Consider the following 21,998-nt stretch of genomic DNA (forward strand, 5'->3'; position numbering starts at 1 on the left):
CAGGATGTGTGTACTGCTGTTGTAAAATACCCATACCATTGAGCTGATTCATGTAGTTTGCCTGTGGGGTTCAAGACTCTGCAAAAGGCCACAGTCAAATGCCACAAGCAGATTCTAAATTAAGACTGTGTTCGTAATAATATTTATAGTGATACATGCTAAATTATAGGTAGATTCTCCTATTCCAATGTATCAGCTGATCATTGCAAGGGGTCGGAAAGGAATTTTTTCCTCCTACGTTACCCCATTGTACGTTTGGCCAGATGCACCGTGGTGGTTTGTCCTCCTCTGGAGTCTCACAGGTTGGCCATTTCCAGAGTTGGAGGTCCAGTGAACTAATGTATTGTAGCAAATACTGTGCTTCCCATTACACTGGTTGCTGCTGCCCTATAGTTTTGTCACTTGGACATACCCAGAGAAATAATGTGCAGAACACTTGCATTCACAATAGGAAAGATTCTTGCCTAGAATCACTTCATTCTGTTCACTCATTTATTTTTCCATTTGGTTATTCATCTTATTTCTCTTAGACAAGTCAAATAACATTTTTTATTATTTAATTATTCCATACCTTTTAAATTACACAGCGTTACATTTAAGTCACCGGTGAAATTCAAGTACTAACAGCTCCGGATGTTCTCTTTTGTAACCACTGCTTTCTGGCTTGCTCATTTCTATAATAATACTGGATATTTGTGAATGACAATCATTTTTTAGGAACTGGGTATTGTAATTACCATGTTGGAAGGGTTTTCTTCCTTTTACAACCTTTACCCTTTATTTCTGGCGCACCAATGTTTTTCTTTCATTAGCTGTATTAACAGTGCTTCGTATTACTGCGAAACTAGTACAAATCTTTATAACCGTCATTGGGGACTTGGGTGCTCTTTTGCATGCATACAGGTGTAGGAAGTGCTGCGAAGCGTGACCTTGGCAGTACATCATGACATGATTTTTGGTACTGGGAACATATTGCACCCCAAACAAAATGCAGTGGTGAATTTTTCTAGTGGTTTAAGCAGTTCAGAGAGGCTAGAGACTTTGAACGAAGTCATACCTGTGTTCCTTTGCATACAGCTAAGCACAAAGAAAACAGACTGGGCACAATAGTACCTAGGTGTTTCATTTAACAATATTTTTTCTTTCTCTTACTCTTACAATGAGGTGGTGTCATGTCTCTCCTCCCCGCCCCTCAGAGATTGAGGAAAAATCTTACGTTTGCTTTGGCTGATAAGAGAAGGTAGATCAATAATTCTCAGTTTAGGAGCTAATTTTTACATGATTTGCCAGCTGTAATGATTGTAGGTAATGATACTCCACCCTGGCATGGAGTGTTATTCAGCAATGCCAATATAATTTCCAGTTTAGGTGGTTTAAAGTCGAATTATTCAGATGTGCGTTTTGCTTAACTAGAGGATAAATGTAATTGTCGTAGTTCTCACTAATGATGATCACTACAGCTGAAGTTTAAGATACAGCTTCTGTTCACTTCCCATTGTTCATTGCTCATAGCCTGGGCCCTGTGTCTAATGCAATTGTGTAGCTGTGTCAGGTGTCACATAATTATTGATTTGCTTGCATAATGGTAGTGCCTGTAAGTCCTATCTGAGATCTGGCCTTCATTGTGCTAGGCACTATACACAGTATGAGGGGGTCACTGCTGCAAAGAGCTTACAGTCTAAATAGACCAGACAAAAATGGGGGACAGGAAGCATTATGTCTGTTGTTGGAGATGGAGAACTGAGGCAAAGAGAGATTAAATAACTTGACCAAGGACCCACATAAAGTCTTTAGTAGATCTGGGAATGATCCCAGGCCAGTATCTTAACCATGTGACCTTTCTTCCAATCTGAAGGAAGGGTGTTACTTCTCTTGGAATTTGCCATTGTGCTCCAGAATCTAAGAGCTTTAATTTCATATTACCATGTCTCTAGCCCTTGTGGTTGCAAAGAAAACCTTCAATATGTGAAAGGTGGGTAGATAAAGGAAGACGGCTGGAAAAGATTGCTCTGAGAAAAGTGAAAACTGACCTGTTGGTCCCAATAGAGTGTTAACTCATGAACATAGTAGCATGTTACATGCCAGCATTGCTATGGAATGGCAAACAGTGGGAGAGTATGGAGTGGAAAAAGTAATAACTGTCAGGGTATGAAACAAGGAATCCAAATCTCCTTCCTTGGCCTGGGTTTAAAATTGCTTTTGCCCTTGCTCAGGAGGGGAAGAGTCACAGCATTTTTCAGATCCCGGAAACCTTAACTATCTCCTCGTTGTCAGAAAACAAAGCAGACTTGCTTTCCTGTGTTCCAAAGAACCCCGCTGTCACCACCCATGTAGCTGCCCAAACTGCTCCCAACTCTGACAACTTTTACAATGTTGCCAAGTATCAGCGGGGTAGCCGTGTTAGTCTATATCCACAAAAACAATGAGGAGTCCGGTGGCTCCTTGACTCCTCGTTTTTACAGTGTTGGTAAATGAGTCATACTAAAACCTGCAGCACAATGAAAATGGAGGAGGTGTTATTATAAATTGAAATTAGTATCACAATATATTTCGAGGAATATTGTGCTGGACTAAGCTGGGGGAAAAAGTTTGTAGGGGGAAGTGCTACTTAATTTCAGAAGTCTCTGCTACCTCATTTTGATCAAATGTGTAATGCGGAGAACATTGCACAGCAAGTTCGTTTGGTACAACATCATCTTTGCTTGCCCTCCACTCAGATATTTGTAACATTTTGTGCATGCAAAGCTGACTCAGCTGGTTTTTTTTGCTGTTTACGGATGTAGAAAACCATTTTTTCTCCATATTTTCCCACTGAAATTTTTGCTACATAATGCAGAGCTACAAACTTCTACTTTGGTTTATTTTTAGTAACCTTTATTGAGAAAGAAGGAAAAAAATATAAATCAATTCATTATTTCTAAAGGTACGCTCACTTAAAATTGTCAAAGACGCACATTACATTTCCTCCCCCCTTCCCCCTCCCCCCGAGTTGCTTACATTTAGGATGAACTGTGGTGATTTAGCAGCACTTATTCTTTTCCAAAATAACTAAAAAATAAAATTGCTTTTAAAACCTCAGGGAAATTAAGGTCCCAGTTCAACAAAGCATTTATGCATGTTCTTAAGTGTTCACTGAAATAAGGACCTAAATGCAAACACTTGTTTTAATGCAGCTTTGAAGTTTGCAAATAAAGCACTGAAAAGTCAGAAAATTCAAAGTTAGGGCTTCCCTTGTAATGCTATGCCTGAGATGTTGTACAGATTAAATACTCTCTATTCCTCGTTAAATACAAACCTTGATGTGTTAGCTGCTTGTTTTACAATCTGTATAATAAAGTACAGAATGTGCGGAATGGGGCTTTAAGATTGTGGGGAAATGTTAATCGTTAGAATTTCCTGACTTTAGAGTGGTTGACTTCTAAACCTGAACCCTGCATTAGTACTAGTTGGGAATCTTGCAGTCAAAATCACTTCTTATGTTAAGATTTGTTTTCCTCCATTGCACAAGATACTGGTTTGTTACAGTGCTCCTTATGGGCTGTGTTCTAGCTAACAGTGGTTTATGCAGACGACATAGATTTTACAAATAGAGGTAAAGCTAGAGAGTGAGGTGACAGTAGGAGGATATCATGTTGAGTCAAATTCATAGCCAACCAGTCTTTCTCCCTTTAAAAATATGTGGGCCGCTCATTTTGAATATTCAGCTTGTCAGCTCATTATATTTATATCAAAGAAAAAATGCTTAAAGCTATGAGCTATGGAGAGTCTTTAAATTATAAATGTTGACTTCTATTCAGATGAAAGTGAAGGGTTCAACACCTTTGACTTAAATAAATGAGTATTTTTGAAAAGAAAAACTCTGCGATTGAACGTTTACTGAATCTGCCATAACGTATCTGGCCTACTCTGTTGGGGCTGGGTTTTGCAATACGTATCTTCTGTCTGGAAGTATTGGAAGGATATCATCTGTGCTGCCTCAATGCTAGAGGTCTTCCTTGTTTCCTTGCTTACATGGCTTTCCTTACTACAAAGCAGGATTAGTTTCCCCTCCATTTTTCTGTATGACAGGGTGGTGTTAATTTTAGCAAAAATTTCTTATTTATGGAAACAAAATATTAACAAAGAAACTGAAGGTGAATTGTATTTATGTTCACTGTGTTTGGCATAGGAGCAATGATCCCTTGTGTGTTTCACAGCCTTCCTTTTATATTTCCTCAGAGTATATATACCTCCAGTTTGCAGTCTTTCATTTTTTTTTTTTCCTTTCCCAACAGTGGGAAATGTTTATTGCCTACCATGCAGCAGACTGCTCTGGGATTATCTCTGAAATAAATCCAGTACAGAGACTTGATGTCCTTTCAGACAAAGAATGGATTAATGGTTTATTATATTCCTATGACTAGCTTTTTCTGAACCTGGTTCATAAAAAGCCTTCAAGTTTTCATATCTCTCTCTAGATTCCTTAAAATGTAAAGAATAAATTAGATAGGATATTTTTATCTGGGGTGTGGCAATTTCTCACTCGAGTGTCTTTGTCATGTGAGCAGTAGGTATGAGGAAAACCATGAAATGTCCCTTAAAAACAGTAACATAGAAAACATAGGAAGTGCCATGGATCAGACATATGGTTCACCTAGTCCAGTATCCTGTCTCCAACAGAGTACCAGCTGCTTCAGAAAAAGGTAAAAGAAACCATGAAGAAAGCAGTTGTGGATAACACATGGAAAAGTTTCTTATTAGGTAGAGGTTGTCAGATGCCCACACACTAAACAAGACAAGAGTCCTGTACCATAAAAAACACCTTTTGGCCCCATTGCTGGGTTTTAATTATTCATAGGGCCCTACCAAATTCACGGTTCATTTTGGTCAATTTCACAGTCGTAAGATTTTTTTAAATTGTAAATTTCATGATTTCAGATATTTAAATTTGAAATTTCCCTGTGTTGTAACTTGGGGTCCTGACCCAAAAGGTGGTGGTGGGGGGGTTTGCAAGGTTATTGTGGTGGGGTCACAGTATTGCCACCCTCACTTCTGCTCTGCTGCTGGCGGCGGTGCTGCCTTTACAGCTAGCTAGCCGGAGAGCAGCGGCTGCTGGTCGGGAGCCCAGCTCTGAAGGCAGCACCGCCGCCAGCAGCAGGGCAGGAGTGAGGGTGGCATGGGGTGTTATTGCCACCCTTACTTCTGTGGTGTTGCCTTCAGAGCTGGACCCTTGGCCAGCAGCCGCCACTCTCTGGCCGCCCAGCTCTGAAGGCCGTAGCAGCAGGGCAGGAGTGAGGGTGGCATGGTATGGTATTGCCACCCTTACTTCTGTGCTGCTGCTGGCAGGGCGCTGCCTTCAGAGCTGGGTGCCTGGCCACCAGCAGCTACTGCTCTCCGGCCACCCAGCTCTGAAGGCAGCGCTACATTAACATTGCAAACCCTACCCCCTCACCACCACCCTCCCCAATCTGTTTTGGGTCAGGACCCCCAGTTTGAGAAATGCTGGTTTTCCCCTGTGAAATCTGGTCTTTTGTGTACCTTTACCCTATAGTATACAGATTTCACAGGGGAGACCAGATTTCACGGTCTGTGACGCGTTTTTCACAGCCGTGAATTTGGTAGGGCCCTTATACATCATGCAGTCATGTGGCATTATTTTAGCAAAGTTATTGTTCCTACAAGGAAGGAACCAAATCACCTCGCCATCCAATCAGGATCATTTCATCTTCTGGGAACTGTAGAAAAATAGGAACCTATTGGCCTGTAGCCCTGCTATTATTTTACATCTTTCCCTTACTGCATGATGAAGTTTCAAAAGTACCTAAGTAGCATTTTCAAAAGCATTTCATACAGCTAGCTCAAGTTTAAAGCACCAGTTCACTTAAGCTAGAGATTTTGTGCCACAAGAGTTGGGTGAAGAAGTACTCAGGTTGTACCTTGAGCTACTGCTGCAGTGAAGACAAGCCCTCTGACAGCTAAAGCCCCTATTTTCAGAAGTGACTTTTGTCACTGAAGAGCCTAATTACCATTAACTTTCAATGAGAGTTAGGCTCCCAAGTGCCTGAGTCACTTGTGAAAATCTGATTTAGCCATCTAGGTCACTCTTAAGTTTTGCAACCCTGAGCAGAGCAATGCTTATATCTTTAAAAATCTGGGCCTAAGTCACTTTTGAAAACAGAAGTTCTTAAATTGTTGAAAATGTTTACTCCGTAATTTGAATTTTCTGACCTGTGGATTTATATTTACAATTATACTATTTTTACACTAATAAAATTTTTTTTAGGTAATTTAATGTTATACTTGATTTGTCCAATTAAAGTAAAATATGGGTGCATTTTGAAAGAGCCATTCATGTTAAAGACCCATATGTTAAATCCTATTTGGGAGGACCAAGTGATGTATATAACGTATCAAGCCACAGAATCATTCCTTCGAAATTCATTAAGGTGCAACAGCCCTTATGGCAGGGTCTCCACTTAAAATTTTTGATATAGTAATGTCGGCTACGGATGTGAATTTTTTTCTTATAATGAGGCTTTTATTCAGGGAACTGGCATAAATTATATCAACAAAAGCACACTTTTGCCCAGTGTAAGCTGCGTCTATAGCGAGAAGGTTGGCTGGTATAGCTACACCTGTATAACAACACTGGCATACTTTTTCTATTTTAGATGAGGCCTTGATGTGCTTTGAAGCATTCTCGCAGTGGAACGACCGATATGAGAGAGTCTAGAAGGAAAGCAGAAGTTTCAGTACTGAAACTAGTGGTCTTAGGGCATGGCTACACTTGCAAATGTAGAGCACTTTGAGTTAAACCCGCCATCATAGAGAGCAGTAGGGAAAGGGCTGCAGTCTGTCCACACTGACAGCTACAAGTGCACTGGCGTGGCCACATTAGCAGCTCTTGCAACGGCCATAGGGAGCAATGCATTGTGGTAGCTAACCCAGCACGCAAGTGGCAGCAACGTGCTTTTCAAATGTGGGGTGGAGTGTGACAGGGAGTGTGTTGTGTGTATGTGGGGGGAGAGAGTGAGTTTTGGGGGGCTGAAAGCGTGTCAGCATTCTGTCTTGTAAGTTCAGACAGCAGCAGACCTCCCTGCCCCCCAGCCTTTCTCTCTCTTTCTCTCGTGCACACACGTGCGCACACAGCATTCCACAGTAATGGTTGCTTTGTCTCGGAGCAGATAAGCAGCTGGCTGTCAGAAACGGAGTTTTCAAAGGGCATATCTGCAGTCCTACAGCGAGTTCAAAACAATGACCAGAGTGGCCACTTGACTTAAAGAGATTATGGGATGTTTCCGGAGGCTGATCAGAGGGCAGTAATGCAACACCTCGTCCACACTGGCGCCGCGGCGCTCCAGTGGGGCTGCAGCAAACGTTATTCCACTCGCTGAGATGGAATACCAGCAACACTGTAGCCGCGGAGTCAGAGCACTCTATGTGCCTTGCCAGTGTGGACGGATAGTGAGCGAGTGTGCCCGGGGCTCCTTTATTTCGCTGTAACTCACAAGTGTAGCCAAGGCCTGAGTTCGCTGCTTTCTTGGAAACAGCGTTGGGTCTGACAACGCCTACGTCAAATGAAAAGTTGGTCTGTCATAAAGGGGTAGTGAAGATTCCTGTTACCTCAATCTGAGGAATTTTTTTAACCCTTTTTTATTCTTCCCAACTTCTGTCCCATTTTCACTGAGGAATGTGAAGGTTTCTGAATGTAAGAATCCAGAGGTTCCTTCTCATAGTCCTTTTAGGTCATGGGGGCTGTTCTGCATGGAGTTGAAAAGTTTTTGGGAGCAGCGATTTTTGGGAGGAGGGGAGGAAAGTTAACTTGAGTCACTGCAAAGAAGTGCCTTAAACATAGGAGAGATGAAGTGGTACACAGGTGAATAAGGTTTTTCTGCTCTGTGAAATCATGGCTTGAAATCTGTGGTCTGTGTCAGGAGCAACACTGACATATTTATAAGGGAAGGGCAGGAAGCATTGGGGATTAAGTAGCTAATGTGATTGTACAGTGTTTTGATCATAGAATGTGACATCTAAAAAGTGGTTATAATCTGTTTTTTTTAATTATTACAAGACTCTTTCGGCTTGACTCTAAGAGAAGAAAACTTCTTCCTTAGGATAGAAAGTTGGGGATGTGCATCCATAGAGCGAAGGGATATTTTAGTACCAAGACTTCTTATTAAAACAAAATAAACAATAAAACAAACCAACAAAACCACCACCCGCAACTTAATTTGTGAAATAAGAATTCTTGTCTGGAATTCTCAGATGTACGGTATTTAGTACAGGTTGTCATACACTTAATTTTCATATTAATCTATTTTATTTGGATTTCAGTTATAATTGGGTGAAGACCAATTAGAGACATAGGATTCACTTGAATATTAATCAGCTTTTGTTTTTTAAAAGAATCAGTTTATTTTTAGATTGAGCAAAATAATCCATCTCAGGGCTAGAAAAGCGTGTAAAATCTTTAACGAATGTTTGATTTCCTCTGGGCATTCATGCATAAACACTACAGTGCAACCATTGTTTACTGAACATTTAGATGTAAAATGCTTCAATTGTCGGGGTCATCTCATGTCAGCTTAAGAAAGCAAGAGTAGAACTCCATGGAAATAGTTTGATTTGCTTTCAAGCCCACGATGACTGCTGTGGCAGCAGGGAATTGCTCTGTCTTCTCTTGTGGGGATGGACTGCTGAGTTTACAATTAGCTCATCTATAAGACTGAATAGGAACAAGATAACTTTTAGCATTGTACGGTTGCTAATCAGTGGAATAACATCAAATGAACACTGCACTGTAGTATTTGAGAGCAGAGGAAGTAATAGGTAAACCTTCCATAGAATAGTTACAATGTTTTTTTTAATTTAAAAAAAAATAAAATATTTAAAGAAAATTCATGTGGACTTTGATGGAGCTGGTCAGGCTCATAGTTTAGGGCCAAAAATTATTCTTTTGTGTTCATTTTTTAGAGAAATGACTTTATAAATAATGTGTTTTTGATGTTTCGTTGAAATTTCGGTGTCAGCTTTTTTAATGGGGAGAAAAAAAGTTTAAACATTTTCTACAGTGTTGTTACTTCGATGCCTCAGCATTGCGCTTAGTGCCTGTAAACCAGAATGTGAAACCTTTTTATTTTCCAACTCTCTAGAAACGCAAAAGTGAAACTAATACCATGTACAGTGACAAACAGATTTTTTTTAATTCTTACTCTTGCACCAGCATGCTCGGAAATCAGGTCAGTCTCTGTGGTGGAGAAATTATTTTGCCCCCAGAAAGCGTCTTTCCAGTTGTTTACGCTGAAATCACCACTGTGATCTCTGAGCACCTCACAAAGCCTTTGTCAGAGCCTGAGTCCTACATATGGTTTCGTTTCCTCTTTCCACAAAGGTAGTGAGTTGATTTTTTTTTAATTGGTTTTGTGTTTTGGTTTTGCTTTTTTTGTGCTGCCTCCTCTTCTCACTCCCCTCCCCTTTCTTCTATCTTCCTTTTTGTGTGTTGGGGAAAAGCTATAAGTCAAAGTGAGTTTTATTCTTGGCTCTGAAAGCAGTGAGTTCGGTGTTAATTCCATAGTCTTGGGCTACTTCCTGAGAAAATTCAGTCTCCTTTCTTACAAATTTAAGCTTCACTGATGATGGGTTCCTGAATTTCCTATAATGAATCAATCATCTGGTATAAAGGGTCCTGTTGTCAGATAAAGATCTGTGGATTGTTGGTTTCAGTGGGAGTTAACCCTAATAAAACAACATATTTAATAAAAAATGGCCTTCAAAATCTTACGATTTTCCCAAGCCATTTATTAGGGATGCTGTCAGTTACTGCAGAGTTTGAAACTTAAGTAAATGGCTTCCTCAACGGTCAGACTAAATGATCATACCAGTCCTGTCTTACCTTAAAATCAATTAAATCAAGTAAGTGTGTGTTTGGGGTTAATGCAAAAATCACATAGTTGAAGAGAGAATTAAAAAGTAAAGCCTTACACATGTGTTTAACTTTAAGTAGTCCCATTGAAGCCTGGTCCTTGTGAAGTCAATGGGAATGTTCACCTCCTTAAAGTTAAGCAAGTCTTTCCAAGGTCTGAGCCTGATTCCCTAGGGTCCTGATCCAAAGTCTATAGAAAGACTCCCATTGACTTAAGTTGGCTTTGGGTCAAATCCTATTTCATTATTTAAAAAATCACTTATTTTTGAATATTGTTTAACCTGGTATTGTTACAAGAAACACAAGATTTCTGTAACTGAAAGATACTACAGAGGGAAATGTCATCTTTTTTTCCACCCGTTTGCTTATTTTGTGCATTTGACAGATCTTTGTGTTTAGTAAGTTACTGTTTCCCCTGTGTAGTGGTCAGTTCTCCAGGGGTTCGTGGGGATCGTTCACACAAGAACAGGTGGGAGAGGCATTTTAAAAACAGGAAAATATGATGGTAAAACCTCAAGTTTATGGGGATGATCAAGAGTACGTATCATATCTGTATTTAACTCATTTTTAACAATTGATTAGATTTCAAGTTAAGAGTGCATGTCCATTAAGATTAAACTCTAATTTGCTCCCAAATCCCCAGGAAATGGCCCTGTGTTAGATGGTGTAAGAATACTTTACACAAGAGTAAGCATTGAAAAATGCTATTCCTTTTCAAATGGCCATTTAAAAATCTCTGCAGGACACTGTCTCGGACGGGTGGGTGCATGGCTTGGATGCAAGCTGAGGACTGAAGCTGCACAATCTGAGCTTTGGTTAATCAAACTGTGTAAGGTGCCCCAGGGTTATACTGTACTCTTCAGTGTGCTGTGGATTCTGGAACCCTGTAGCGCTGTGAAGAGGTGCCAGCTGGCTTCAAAGCTTGTGCTCCTAATCTGCGGCCCCTGTAAGAGTATGATTCTGGACCACTGAGGTCACAGAAAGCTTTGCCATTGACTTCAGAAGAAGTAAGATCCGTCCCTAAAACCAGAGACTGCCTTCGCTTCTGCTGCTGCGCTCCTGGGTAGAGAAACCTGGAGCGTAAGCTTTCCAGAGTTGTCTGGCTTCCCCAGCCAGCTGAAACTATGTTTATCCAAAATGATTAGTGGTGCCAAAATGATTAGTGGTGCCTTAAATAACACATCAAACAGAATATCTATTTGTGCCTGTTAGAAGGGGGAGGTGCTGGTGAAACCTGTGGCAGGAAACAGAAATGTGGTTTTATGCTCCAGGGGGCTGTTGTGGGCAATCACTTTCACCAGCACCTCATGCACAGCGTGTTTGAGTCATCACCTTCTTTTGCTTTCAGTCTTTTTTTTTTTTTTTCTTTTTCATTCAAACAATGCAGTAAACCCATGGCCTAGCTGGAAATACAGGAGCAGCAGCAGTGCCTTTGCAGGAGAAGGGAGTAGGTAGAGGAGACAAAAATATGGCCTAGGAGGAATTGTGGAAAGGTATTGGAGGACAAAGTGGGAGGGTTACCAATCTGGTTAAAGGAGAACCTGGGCACAAACCTATACACGCAACCATGCCAGCTAGCCTGGATTTAAAGCACCACAATCTTTGATCATTGTTTTGGAGGTAGTATCTGGAATAGGCAACACTCGGGTAAGAGCCTGGACTAACTCTGCAGGAAGATGTACTTTTTATGACCGCTGCTCCTCTTTTGGGGTTTGTCTGTATGGGGACATGCAGGAAAGATAAGGCAAATCAACTAAAGGTGTAACGTCAATGTGCATAAATGAAAGTGCATTAAATCCCTGTGTGGATAATCTCATTCAGTAGTAAAGTTTTAGTTTGCTATAACTTAACCTCTTCAGAGGAGCTACTGTGATCTAAGGCCACTAGACTCCTGAATAAAAGCATCCACACCAGGGTTTAAACATGCTTTCATTTATGCACATTGACTTCACTCCTTTAGTTGACTCTCCTTAACATTACTGAGTGTCCCTATATACACAGTGCTGTTGGTTTCTGGTATCTGGTCTCTAGAGCTTTCCCCAGGTTCCTCTGGGCTTTCATGCAAGTTCATATCCTCAGTAGGGACTGAAGCATGCAGAAGATAAGCTGACAGTAGTGGTCGAGCCTTCTGTTCCCCGTAGAGTTCCTGTCCGATTCTCCAAACTTCAGTGCTCCTCCTCCTCACTCTTTTTTACTCCCTTTCCCGACTGCAGGAAAGTCCCTTACTTCTTTTGATTCATTCAAAAGGTCACTGGTGAACTGTTGCAAATGGGATTGCATTTATGTGACTCTCCTTGGGTTGACAGACAAGGCTGCTTAGGGTTCAGTAAACGGTCATGTGTAATATTGGGTAAGAACATGCTAGACAAAACGCATGTGAATCTGGGGACATCTGACATGATCACATTGTTATTAGTTATTCTCTATCTATTGGTCTTGTTTTGTATTGGTAGCAAATCTGCACTGTTGAGATTAATAACAGAACTTTGCATAGGAAGAAAATCACCTAGCATTAGACGGATGCTGCTTCATGAATTGTTAAAGGAAAATGTTTTGTGCATAAAACAAATTCTTGGAGACCAGACCTGGAAGACCTTTTTTCCATGAACTCTTGATAAAATAATAAATTTCCAGTGCCCCAAAAGCTCCACTATGAAAGAGATTTGATTTGGATGAAAAAATAGATCTGTTAAATTAACATTCTTTATCTGCAGCAACATTTAAGCCTCTTTCAAATATGCCAACAAAGGCCATCCATGTTGACAGCCTGCCGATAGGACAGTGTGTACTTTGGTTATAAATGTACATAAATTATTGTTGCCAGAAATAAATTTACGTGACCTTCCTGTTCGCTTTTACATACATCATCCATAATGGAAGCATAGAAATTACTCACTGTTTGAGTTTAGCAGCAGTAAAAACCTAAAGTAACTTAGTCTTACCCCTGAAAAGAGAGGGTGGCCATGAGCCATATTTTAGCCCTGTGTGGGCCAAAGACATCCATGATCTATTTCATAAAAAAGAAAAAAACATCTTAACCTTTTAGAAAGCATCTGTTCAGGTTCTTATTACTGGTGCCCATCACCATAAGAGTGCCTCTCTCTCTATCAATCAGAATATAAAATTTGGGCCTAACCAGGCCAACTCCTGTTAGATGTTTTAACAATCTTCTACTATACATTGCAGAACATTACCACATCCAGTAACAAGAGTAACGGGGTTCCTAGAATGTATCTTGTTTTACCCCAGTATATTTCTGGATTCAATTGTGGACTAGTTTATTTTAACAAAATGCAGAAAAAATACATTCTAGTAATGTTAAGAGGAAAGAGTTTAAATCCCCCAGAATACAGGTAATAGACTGTAGTTGAGGATAGGATGCCGTGCTGTCCTCAGCTTGCCTTGCTGTATGCAGATAATAAAACTCCTATAATATGCAAGGTCTTCCCCAGCTCTGAAGCCTTTGCTGTAGTAACTAGACACATACAGGTGAATTGAGGACAGTGCAGCAGCCTTGAGCTTAATTTTCCTTTGTTTTGTGGTTTTCAAATAAGTCCTGCCTGTAAACACAGTTTTGTTGTTGTATTTACAATTGGGCTTCATAACATTCAAGTGGCAAAAGCCAGGGCACTTAACCTTTTTGTTTTTGTTTTGTGTTTTAAAAAAGCACCAATTTATTCAATAGAAAACAGCTGAGATTAATCTGACTTTTTTAAAATAACACTACCTTCTAGTGCGTATAGATTACCTTGCGCCTTAATAGTTCTTTAGTGACAAAGGTCATAACCAGTAACCAAACAAAATTAGCAGTGCAGCCAATGGGCTAGAATGCATGGGTTGAAGGCTCAATCTCTAGTGCCTGCTTGCATTCCTTGAACTTTTCAGGATGCTCTCTTCACGTTAAAAGTCCATCTGAAGTTAAACATGGTATAGTTCTTACTTATAGTATTCTTAGTTCTTACATTGATATATTTTCTTTTTAGAAGCTATACACATACACATCCGAATGTCCTTTTGATTGAAAAATGTCAGAATATTTGCTCAAATATCAAATTCTTATTAAAAAAAATCTACAATTCTGCAACTACTCAAGCCAATATTCAGCTCTACCCTGTACGATCAATATCGAGAAACTGGCTGTCTGTTCTGTACAGGATATCACCAAGGAAGTTCTAAACAGAATGTGACAGTAGTAGGCGTGCAGATAAGCAGCGGTGTGGAAAGTAGTGCTGCAGGAATGAACAGAAAGGTCCGTAACACCTTAATGCTTTCGTGAAAGGCAGTTCACTTCCATTCCAGTTAGTATCCGCATCTGAATCTGCTTTACAGATCTCTGCACAATCGGTATGCCGTTCTTGCTGCCAACTTTAAAAGTGCTCATTTGCTTAATCAACGACACCCTGTGATTGGTGAAGTCATGTACGGCCAGTTTTGTCTTGAGAACAATTTTGTTGACAGCAAATGCTCTAAACTACTGTGTATGTTGCACACCTTGCAAGGAATCCAGTTAAAAGATGTATGGGTGCGTGGAGAGGGGGAGAAAAGGAACCTCTTCATATATGTGAAGCATATGGCTTTTTTTTTTTAAATGTAGCAACTGTCTTGTTTTAGGGTGTGCAGGAGATGGAGGAGGACAAGGTGTATGTCACAGTTTGTGTCATATCTCACAAAAGTGTAGACATTTTCCAGTTGTGTCTGCTAATGATTTAATAGTAAGAGATCTTCTAGCTATGAAAAAAATTATTAGTATTAGAAATTAAGCTTACAATGAATACCTCCTAATTTGGCACCAGTTATGTATTAGCCATTGCACCTTCTGAATATATTTCATTTTATTAGTTTAATTCCAGATTGAGTATTGTAATACTTTCTTTCCTGGATCTGGAGACTTCTCACAATATAAATTTAATCTTTCTAAAATATATTTCGTATCTCCTGGCAAAGTATGTATTTTTCTTTTTTCCTGTTTTATGCCTACACCTGCTTTAATGGGAAGAATTAAAATACAACAGTATTCCACGGCAATGGTCCAGTACAGTTCACAATAGTGTAATCATACTGTTTTGGACCATAATTGTAGAATATTGTGGTGCTTTCTGTTACATAAGAAATGTAACATTTAAATGTACACCAGAGGGGTTTGGATTAAGAATTCCCCAATCCCTCAAAACCAGGCCATTTTTTTTTTCTTTTTTCTTTTTCTTTTTCTTTTTCTTTTTTTTTTTTTTGGACCCGAAATATGGATTGTGGTGCCCAACTTTAGGTTCCGAAGCTTGGAAAATTTTGGTTGCATTTTGTTACAGTTTAAAAAGTAACAGTTTAAAAAGCTCTTGGAATTCTGAGTGAATGTGAGAGAATGGGACCTCAGACATCTCTTCCATTTATTGAATAGTATGACAGACTTTGGGTTGTCATGCTGTTAAGTCTTTCTCTCTCCCCCACCAGCCTCCAAAGCAGCAGCACTATTCCTATTGCCATGACCTTCCAGCTGTGGTAGGTCAATACAAAAGGGTCTCCTCAGGCCAGATGAACTGAAGTTGTATCTTTCTCTTCATTACTCCCTGTGCTGGTTACTGAACCGTTACTGGTTGCCAGATGAACTTTTGATCAGATACAGCACGTCATTTGTGCACCAGATAGCACTGTACCATAGCTGACTATCAGTACCTCGATCCTTCTCATTCTGGCCTCCTCCCAACCCTCTTCAAAATGCCCAGCAGAGTTGTGCAAGGTGTGAGACACCAGCAACCTTTATGGTCATTTAAGGCACATGGACTTGGTTACCAAGTTGAATCTGCGGCCTTTGCCACATAATCACTGTCCTCTGTCAAGTAGGACTGTGCAGAATTTATTTTAACATACTTTCTTAAATTAGGAACTCCCTCTCTCCCCCAACACGTATTCCTGCCCTGGATTGGTGAAGTCTGTTTTAGAGGAAGACTATTAAACATCTGTCTTCTGCTTCCCTGTTTGTCTGTGATGGTTTTTTAACTCTACATATGGGGAAATGCTTGAAGGTATATTGGGCTTGATCGTGCAAACCACTGAGCATTGTTTCTGATCCAGCAAAGCATTTCAGCATTTTTAAGTGTGTGAGTGCTACTATTGATTTCGATTACTCGTGTGCTGAAGTACATTGGATTAAGCCCATCAGTAGCATTATTTTGTTTGGCTTTTAACACACAAAGCCAAATCCTTTCCAGTATTTGTTATTTCTCTCTGCCCGTGAAGAGAGAAACACTTCCCTAAAAGCACCCACAACCACCATCAAATAGAGTACTGAATAAAGGGACTGCTGTACAGGAGCATTTTATTAGTCCATGTAGTCCATCATTCAGGTTCTGCCATTAGCCAGCACCTTGTGCTTTAGAGAAAAGCAAAATGCCCATACTGCACCTAGATAGTGGTGCAATAATTATTTTTTTCTTGTCCCTACTCCTAAAGGTTAACTTATGCCCCCATGAAGCATGAGAACTATTAGTCCTTGTAATAGTATTCTAATTACTGTAACTGCAGATACCACTTTCATAGATGCACATTTTTAAATCTTACGATGCGAGTCTGTAGTATCTTTTTTTCCCTCCTTGTTTCATGGAAAATGAATATTGTCACGTTGTCTGGAGTGGCTCACAACTGAGAACCGTTACCTCAGAGCAGACGATCAGAAAACAGGGAAGATACCTCAAACTGGTGGTGTGTTCTATCATTAGATTTCACCCAGCAGGTACCAGATGTGAACTCCTGGATCACTATAGCAGTCTTACCATGCAGTCACATACAGTCCCCTTAGATCAGGGGTTCTCAAACTGGGGGTCAGGACCGCTCAGAGAGTTGCAAGGTTATTTCATGGGGGGGGGGCAGCCTCCACCCCAAACCCCGCTTTGCCTCCAGCATTTATAATGTTAAATATATAAAAAAGAGTTTTTAATTTCTAAGGGGAGTTGCACGCAGAGGCTTGCTAAGTGAAAGGGGTCACCAGCACAAAAGTTTGAGAACTGCTGCCTTAGATGCTACATTCTATCTTGTCACCCAGACAAACTGGACTTAGTGATTAAATGGTCCCTTACACCAAAGATCACATCACATTCAGGTTGCTTCCAGTCCCCAGACATCAGTCACTTACCCAGATCAATTGGTACTCTAGGTCTTACACTAAAGACAACACTGGTAGCCAATTCTATGGTAAACTAAATAAAGGTTTATTAGCTAAGAAAAGGAAACGAGAGTTATTGAGATGTTAAAGCAGATAAAATATATGTACAGGTGAGTCACAGTCTGTAGTCGCAAATGGTAGCAGAGATGTAGTAATCTGCCAGTTTCCCTAACGTCTCTCAGGGCTACCCAGAATAACTCTGGGGAACTCCTTCTCATCATGAGCTGATGACTTGGTCTGCCAGCATCACACATATGCTTTCTGGATGCTTTTAAATGTACTCTGCCAGTAGGCACCATGTCTATGGTTTCGTGCATGTAACTAAGATGGGTAGGGGTGGGGGTGGTAATATGGTTCTCTGTGGAGTCTGCATCATTCCCTAAATGAAATTTAGTATGAACGTGTCATGAAGAAATCCTAGCTGGAGTGTGTACAAATGGCAGTGTCAGCCAGAAAATATGCATGGTGTTAAATCTAGTTTTCCTTAGAGTAAATGTTTACAGTATTCTCTCTAAAGGCTGTAAAACTGCGCAAAGGGATAGAAAACAACATATCCTATTTAATGTTCTGAACCCACAATTGTTCAATAGAGCTGCTTTATGATTTTTTTTCTTTGTTGTACTTCAGGGTTTGGGATTTTTTAACTCTCTTCTTTGGACAACAATTATTTTTTTCCCCCAACTCCTCTCCTCTCTACAGAACTGGCAAGGAACATGCTTGCTTCTGGGTAATAAAGGTGGTTTAATGTTAGAAAACATGTTGAAACAAAGCAGAGATTTACATTCTTCATTCTGAGTAATATTCTCTCCACCTACATAAAGCCCAGAAATTCAAGTTCTATATGGCTGGGGTGTGAAAAGGTTAGGGAGGGGAACTCATGGCTGTTCAGTTACCACAGTGATGGGCGCAGGAGAACACCCAGAAAAAATGAAACTCTCACACACGTGCACCTCTCTTCTCCCTCCCCACCCCCAGCCCCCAACCCATGGCCTGACAGCCCCTTGACATTGCAATTCCATTGCTTCTGGGCTGAAATAGCATTTGTAGCCCCTCTGTGCTGGTTGTACAGGACACTGGGGTCCCTGGGTCCTAATAAGTGCAGATCCGCTGCCCCTTCGTGGGCCCACAAATTCATCTTCTGTTCAGACCCTGCCGAGGCTGATTCGGAGAGATCGGTTCTGCGCTGTGTAGGAGGTATTAAGACGCTCCCACATGGTCGTTTAGCTAGCTGACCCCTTACACCCCACAGAGGATCAGCATGAAAATAATGCAGAAATCCTGGTGCTGACCCACAGCACCAGGGGAGAATCTGGTTCTCAAAACCAAATTGTAACTTCAAGTGGCTCTGTCATAAATTTTTTTTTGGCACTGGAAATAAATATCCATTTTTACTTGGGACAGTTTGTGACTGAACCCTGTAAAGTAAACATTTTGATGTGTATCTGATTCAGATGGTGCCAGTCCATTCATTGGCAACAGTTCTCTTTGCCACCTGCACATTTATTGGTGGTGATGTGTCCTTCAGTTTTTTCTGTCACAGGGCAACATATCAGAGTACAAATATTAACCTAAAAATTTCTCAGGAACACAGGTTTGACTTTTCTCTTTACGGAGAGGGGGGGTTGGTGATAGGGAAGGGAGATTCTCCTGTAGTGGGATCTAGTTCCTCATTACTGTAGATATTTTACATTTGAATTGATCTGTTAGCGTAAGAGTAAAAGCAGATCGATATCCCCAGAATTGCTTGTGCTTCTTACGGTCATGGCTGTAGTCAAATGTGACATATCTTAGAAGACACAAGTAAGATCCCCTTGCAATAAAGTATAGTAGAGAAAACAGTGCTGTGCTGTCACTGCCCAGTGCTGAAGTGTTTTTTCGGGGCTATGGGTATTTCAGCTGCGTGTTCTTTACTGTACCGGGAGAAGGTATCTCCTGTCTCTTGCTAGCCTGTGAGCACCGTGCTGTACAGTCAGCCGGCAGTCATGAGCGTACAGAATCACACTGAATCCTCCTGATGATTTCACAGTAAGGAGTTGCGGTATAGAAAACTGAACCAAGCTCAGAAACTCCACTTCAGCAGGTCTGCACTGAGTGAGTCAAGGGGCGTGAACTCACAGACAGGGAGAGAAGAGAACTGACCCTGGTTGGTTTCCTCCTGCCTCAGTTAACAGTGTTCCACTTTTGCCACCAAATAACCCCTAAATACAGTGAGATCCTGTATCAGAAAAGTGAACTTGATTTTCAGTTACTATATTATAAAGGCCAAGGGACTTTGATACTTGAGCCAGGCTGTGGACCTAATTCCTTGTCTATCCACTATTTCGAGAACCTTTTTAATCCCTTCTGTAACTAGTCCTCTCAGGTGCTGCATGCTGTACAGCAGCAGTTCTCAAACTGTGGGTCGCAATCCCATTTTAATGCGGTCGCCAGGGCTGGCTTAGACTTGCTCGTGTCCAGGGTTGGAGCCTGAGCTCCACCACCTGGGGCCAAAGCCAAAGCCAGAGGGCTGAAGCCCTGAGCAGCAGAGCTCAGATTACAGGCCCCTGCCTGGGGCTGAAGCCGTTGGTTTTCGGCTGTGGGCCATCCCCCGCCTGGGGCAGTGGGGCCCGGGCTTTGGCTTTGCCTCCCCACCTGGGGCTCGGGCAGGCTCAGGCTTCAGTCCCCCCTCTTGGGGTCGTGTAGTAATTTTTGTTGTCAGAAGGGGGTCACGGCGCAATGAAACGTGAGACCCCCCTGCTGTACCAGAATGTTTTCAGAAGAGTCTTTTTCTCAGGTGAGACTGTTGCATTTCAGTGTGAGGACATGCATGTTTTTAGAGCTCGTGGGGCGTTGGCCAGTTGCGACACTGGGACCTAAGGGCTTGTCCTCACTTAAAATGCTGCAGCGGAGGCAAAGATGCTACCTGTACTGGCAGGAGGGGTTCTCCCATCCACATAGGTACTCCACCTCCCTGAGAGGTGGTAGGTATGTTTTCGGGAGAAGCTGTCCTGTCGACATAGCAGTGTCTGCACAGGGAGTTATGTCGGTGTCACTGCATCGCTCAAGGGTGTGCATTTTCTACACCCCCCGTGCCACGTAGTTATACCGACCTAGGTTGCTAGAGTAGACCAAACCTTAGTTAGACTGTTGGACTACAGGTTACAATTGCTGACATTAAAAAGAAGGGAAGAGCTCCTTTGTGCAATGTGAGCTGTGATATGTTTATATCTCCACCACAGTAATGCAAGAGTTTTTTGCTTCTTTTTTTGTCTCTTGAACGAATGAACGAACACACACACACACTCAGATCTCAGTGATGTCTCATCTGGGTAACTCATTTAACCCAGAGGAGTGACTTTTGGTGTAAGAAAGATCAGAATCAAACCCATGACATTCGTTTTGCGGAGAAAAGGTAGAATTTCCAGTACATGAGTGTAGACATATTGCTAGCTTTTACAGGGATGAGGAGGAAATATACTCATTTGTTTAGCATGCTAGGAAAAGGAATGTGTCTGCTCTTGCCTCTTCCACATGTGAACAGTGAGGCACATGGAAAACACCTGTGGCAGGTTAGAGTGACCTACTAGTGACAGCACTGAGGACCCTTGTTTGCCAGCTTTGCTGTTTTTATTGCAGGTAACTGTGGAGGTCTGGTCAAGAGCTGCAGCTTTCTGACCTCATTTAGTTAATGCTAGAGAATCCTTCTCCCTAGCCTCCTCCCTTCCATAATTACATTGACAGTGAGATGTTTTGGTTTGATCCCCATGCTCTCAATGAAGGATAAAAAGTTGGTTTTAACCACAAGTTGGTGATTGCAGCTGCTCGACAAATGGAGCTTATTAAATTATTTCCTGATTTCATTTATTTATTTATTTTTGGGCTAAGGCTGATGCTAGTCAGGTATGAGGCGGTATGTATAAAAGATGCCTTTTGCTACTAGGATAGAAAATAGTCAATGAGAAACACACACACAAATCAGAAAGGCTTGTTCTCCCTGGCCAGACGTCAGGTGGATACTTTGAAGCAGTGTTCTGTCCTGTCAGTTGACATTTTTCAGTCTTTGCTGTTCTTGGTGCTGGAATGAGAGGGCCTCCTATTAATTTTTTGCCACTGAGCATCCCCTTGTGCAGTAGACCATAACCATATGCCACTGTGCATCAGCTGGCTGAGTTGGTACCTTCTATATCTGTGTGCTTGAGAGGTCTGAGGTATTGTCTTCCTCTTGCCTCCCTGGCTGCATCCACATTTAGGGCAGGTCTACGCTTAAAATGCTGCCCCAGTGCAGTGGTGCCTCTGCAGCGCTTCAGTGAAGACGTTACTACGCGGACGGGACAGCTTCTCCCATCAGCGCGGTTAATCCACCTCCGTGAGAAGCGGTAGCTATCTCGCCGGGAAAAGCTCGCCCATCAACGTAGCGCTGTCTACGCTGGGAGTTAGATCAGTATAACTGCGTTCGTTGCTCAGGGGGGTGGATTTTTCAGACCCCCTGAATAAGGTAGTTCTACTGATGTAAGTTTATAGTGTAGATCTGGCCTGAGTGTTGTGGATACTACTAGGTGGTTTTGTTACTCATTGTGCTCTGTGTATATCCAACGGGATATTTAAAACAAACTAATTTCTCTGCACAAGCTATAACGTCTGCTCTGTGCTATATCATTGGCAAATGTTAGTGACTCTGCCCCAGATCTCCATTCACACCTGTGGGCAGTCCATGGTTTTAGGCACAGAGCCTGAGGCTCTGCCCTTCTGCTGTAACCCTCTTCCCCACTTCGTTGTAGTGGCAGGAGGCACTCACCACTCCTTGAGGTGTGCAGAGGCAACAGCATGGGGCCTTCCTTCCCACAGAAGTAGCAGGAGTCCCCCTCACCTCCAGAGAGGCAGGGGCACCCATGCTACTTACCTCAGCTTCTGGGACCTGGCTCCTTGGGTGGGCCAGGTCCACTGCACTCTCCTCCTGCCACACAC

At 41.7% G+C, this 21,998-nt stretch overlaps 1 protein-coding gene across 9 annotated transcripts in view; it reads left to right on the plus strand.

Annotated features, from left to right (window-relative positions):
* Positions 1-21,998, plus strand: part of AFF1 (ALF transcription elongation factor 1) — a 167,801-nt gene that overhangs the window by 91,587 nt on the left and 54,216 nt on the right. The window lies entirely within an intron of this gene.

This window comes from Lepidochelys kempii, chromosome 4 (genome assembly GCF_965140285.1).
Source record: "Lepidochelys kempii isolate rLepKem1 chromosome 4, rLepKem1.hap1, whole genome shotgun sequence".
NCBI lineage: Eukaryota > Metazoa > Chordata > Testudines > Cheloniidae > Lepidochelys > Lepidochelys kempii.